The sequence below is a fragment of the Benincasa hispida genome, chromosome 8 (assembly GCF_027475165.1).
Source record: "Benincasa hispida cultivar pf3 chromosome 8, pf3_genome.v1.1, whole genome shotgun sequence".
In the NCBI taxonomy this organism is placed as follows: Eukaryota; Viridiplantae; Streptophyta; class Magnoliopsida; order Cucurbitales; family Cucurbitaceae; genus Benincasa; species Benincasa hispida.
This window is the reverse complement of record NC_143485.1, coordinates 4146601-4151354: the sequence shown is the minus strand read 5'-3', so window position 1 is coordinate 4151354 and position 4754 is coordinate 4146601. Positions and strand designations below refer to the sequence as shown.

General features: G+C 33.2%; 1 pseudogene; it reads right to left on the bottom strand.

Annotated features, from left to right (window-relative positions):
- Positions 1 to 280: 280 nt before the first annotated feature.
- Positions 281 to 2250, bottom strand: LOC150034305 (uncharacterized; annotated as a pseudogene).
- Positions 2251 to 4754: the final 2504 nt, after the last annotated feature.

The following is a 4754-nucleotide window of genomic DNA, read 5'->3' as shown; positions in this document are numbered from 1 at the left end:
ACGCTAGATGGATGACTTCTTAGTGTCATACTAAAAGGGACCAAACAAAGTAACTATCTGATTGGGGGGGGGGGGGGAAATAGACCATCACGTCAAAAAATGATGGTGGAAAGATTTTTTCCAACTTACATAAGATGACAACTATATCAACTTTCATTTTATCTAATTTTGATATGTTCAAAGTCTTCTTACGTAAAGAATGGAAGAAATTTGACAACTCTGATATAGTTGTAGAAATATCCTTACGTAGATATGGTTGAATACCAATTAGGAGAAGTCTTTATAATAAAACATGACAACCATGACTTTTCAAATCAGAGATTTTTCCCTCCTTCACATTAACAAACCGAGATATGATGGAAGCAAAACTATCGGGAAACTTCACAGATTTCAAGAATGTACAAAAGTTTACTTTTTCAGCAGCAGTTAATGTGTAGGATGCATGAGGCTTGACATGCCTATTTTCAATTTCTTGTATGTGAAGCTCCTTTCTTATTTTCAAGTTAGCTAAATCCTCACGAGCTTTAATGGTGTCTTTAGTCTTCCCATCAATATTCAATATTGTACCCACCAAATTATCACATATGTTTTTCTCGATATGCTACGTCAAGTTTATGACGTAGTTTAAGATTTTGCCAATAAGGAAGATGGAAAAAATGCTTCTTTTAGTCCAATTGTGCTCACTAATTACCCATTTTCATTTCACATCTCGCCTTATAGGATTCTTGCTCAACATAGGAATACTTATTGAATTCAATTGATTTATAATATCTTGTCTGGATAATATATTTGGAGCTACTCGCATTTCTTGTTTCTCATCATGTTGCCTACTTTTACGCCATGAATGTGTTAAAAGTGTAGATATCGACGATGTCTCATATAAAAAATGTTACTCTTTAGTCTCATTGAGCTTGTATTAACATTGCAAACTGGACATGCTTTATAACCTTTTGTCCTCCAACCAGATAAATCATCATAAGCTAGAAAATCATTGATTGTCCACAATAGTGTAACATGAAGTTGGAAGAAAGAAGAACTAAAACTATCATATGTTTGAACACCATTAACCCACGACTCATTTAGCTCATCTACCAGTGGTTGTAGGTAAATATTAATTTCTTTTCTAGGATACCTTGAACCAAGGATCAGTAGAGATAGAAACATAAATGGTACTTTTATACATTTCTAAGAGGGCACGTTGTATGGAATGAGCATAACTGGCCACATGCCATATGATCTTTCATGTTTCCAAATGGGTTAAAACCATATGAAGAAAGTGCTAATATAAAATTACGAGTATCCGAAGCAAAACAAGGGTACTGGCCATCAAAATATTTCCCACCCTCAGCATCAGTAGGATGTCAAAGTATTCCTTCAATTTTACACCTCTTATCTTTGACATATCCTCAGCAATATGTTTTCAAAGAAATATCCTTTGCAACCTTGTCTTTAGTGGAAAATATCTCTACACTTTATGTGGAATTTGTTTCCACTTTCTATCATTCAATTTGTATCTTGACTTTTCACAATGTGGACAATTGTCAAGAGATGCATATTCTTTCCAAAATAAAGCGCAATCAAACTTACACATGTGAATTGATTTATAACTCATACCTAGGTCACGTAGTCTTTTCTTGGCCTTATAATATGAAGTAGGTAGCTTTACACCATCTAGAAAGACTTCGTTTAATAATTCAAGCAACATATCAAATGATTTATCGCGCCAACGATTAAGCACCTTAATGTGCATAGTTTCACTAAAAAATTAAACCAAGTAAACTTTAAACATCTTGGATATAACTCCTCTTCTACTTCATGAAACATTCCATTTGTTTTATGTGACTCATCTTGCTCATTGATTCTCTTATAGTTTCTTTAAAATTTGGCCCATGTCATCCACAGTATCTCTAACTCTAATGTTTTCTCTAAGATTTCCATCATCTTCTCTACTTTCAACTAAATTTGGAAATACTGAACCTAGAAACCTTGAATTAAATCTTAAAAATGGAGAAAGATCAACATTATCCTCATGGAATATCCATCGGTTATAAGTCAGAGACATATCATATTTATATAAATGGCGTTCCACGACTTTTAATTTATTCCAACTGACATTCACATAGTTTGAACAAGGACATCTTGTTTTTCCTTCTTCGTCTAAATAATTTTTCGTGACTTCGATAAACTATCAATACCATTAGAATATTGACTAGACATTCGACCTCTTACATTCATCCAACTTCGATCCATAACAAGTAAAAATTAAAGTACCTAAGTTAGAAATCAAAGTGTTAGAGTCTAAGTCATATGTAAATTGCAAAATAGGCGATCAAAATAGTATTAAAGTTACATTACTAGATATTCCAATACAACGTTAAATTATTAATAACATTCAATTTTAAATTGATAAGTTGGGATATATAGTAACTTTTCTAGTCGAAGCTAAAATCACTTACTACAAATCATTTAAACCATCCTATATTATATTTAAAGTGAGGAGGAGAGACCTAAATAGAGTTGTTGCACTACCAGTAAAAAACTACTTTACCAAATTTTCTATTTTCCATGAAACTAATATAAGGAAAGATTGAAAACTATCCCTAAGTTCTTAAACTTAACTTCACTTTTAGGGATTTTATGCAAAGGTTCTCAATTCTTTATCATCTTATCTTCAATATACAAGAACGATTTCTCAACAAATAAAGAAACTAACAGGCATTAATCTAAATAGCCAAACCCATATGTTCTTGAAATTAGAAATTAAAACTTGTTGAGTTCCTAAATTAAGTTCTTGATGGAAAATTGATTGGCTAAATATACTAACAAAATACATACTAATTGATGAAAATTGCACATAAAAATAACTTGGAAATGAGTGAGTTCTCTGAAAATAAGTTGTTTCTAGTTTGTCGAAAGGTAGAAACCTATAGAAAAGATGTTTTTAGTGTACTAATTGATGGAAATTTCACATAAAAGTACCTGAAAATGAGTGATTCTCTAAAAATAAGTGCCTTGTGATAAGATGAAGGTGGGAATCATTAAAGAGTTGCATGAGTTTTGAAATCGGGGTTAAATATGTACTAATTGATATAAATTTCATACAGAAATCACTTTGAAAATGAATGGGTTCTCTTTGAAACAAATACCTCGTAGGTTTATTTCAACCCCTTCGTCGGCCGTGATGCGTGAGTTACGAAATGAGTGGATTTAACAGCACGTTCGTTCACCGGCGGTCAGTTTGTAGCAGGGAGGCTATTCGTCGACGCTCGGTTCATAGCAAGTGTCTATTTGCCAATAGTATATTGGCAGTAAGGTGCTCCGTTTGAGCCAAGGAGTTCCATTTTCGCATAGCAAGCCATTCATCCCATGGGTTCGCAATAGGTTCTTCGCGGCAGTGAGCAGCAGCGGCCGTTGTCGATGGTGAGGAGAAACCTCCGTTCGTCCCAACGGTGATGCGTGAGTTAAAAAGGAGGGAAGAATAGAGGGGAGAAGGGAAGGGAATGAGTGTCGAAAGATTGGGGGGAAAGAAGGGAGGGAAAAAACCACAAATTTTTACCTTTTTTTTTTTTTTTTTTTTAATAATAATATATATATTTAGTGACATCTTAATGTGTTGCTAAAAGGTTTTAATGTTTAGTAGCGCTAGTGGGTGGGTTACTAATTCTTTTAGTGATGCAAATTTAAGATATGTTGCTAATAATGAATATTTTATGACATTTTTGCAAAACATTGCTATAAATTGACCTTTAGTGATAAAAATTTGCACGTGTTGCTCAAAATTTATCACTAAAACTCCCTTTTCTTGTAATGGGTCCATCACTCGTGGACTTCAATCACAAAACATGTAGTCTATTTGTAATAGACTGCTATTACTGATGGATTATACATTTCGTGATTAAGTCTATCAAAGGTAGACTTTTATCACAGTACAAATATTAGAAGTTTATTAGTGATACCAGGCTACATATTTTGTGATTGAATTTATGAATGATAGAATTTTATCGCTTGTCTTTTACTAGGAAAGGAAATAACATACTCTATTAGTGATAGATTGATGTTCACATGTGATATCAATCTATCGATAATAGATCTCAGGCAGATATTAAAGTCTATCATTGATAGACTATGCAATACTCTTTTCATTTTATATACTGATAGAATTTTATAAAATTCATGATAGTTATTACTTGTCATGTAAATATATTGGTGATAGAAGTCGATTAATGTGAAATTTCTATAAGTGATACCTCTATATAGAAATCAACTAATATCAAGTTAGAATTGTTGCCTATTATTACATACTTATATATATAATAATAGAAGTCTATTAGTGATAGTTACTAATAGAATTCTATAAAAAGTAAAAATCTATTACTGCTATTTTGATATATACTTCTATTTTTATGTAATTGCAGGAGTCTATTTTGTTGAAAATAGCAGGGCCCTCAGAACGATGAGTTGTAAACCGTTAAGGCATGACAGTCAAGTGAAGAGCAAAACCTGCAAAACAGAAACTCATTATAGGCTGAGTCGCAGAGCCGCGAAACGGAGCTCGCTCTCTTTAAGACGTTTCACGGCTCTGCTCAAGTGTGCAAGCAGGTCTGAAAATTGTCACGTCGTTCCCAGGATAAAACAGCCAAATGAAAACCGATCAAAAATGCATCGTTACCGATCGGAACGTACACCCTTTCTAAACTCACTGCTCGGAAAGCTAAGATGGAGGAGGAGAGGAAAATGAAGTGAGAATTGAGAAA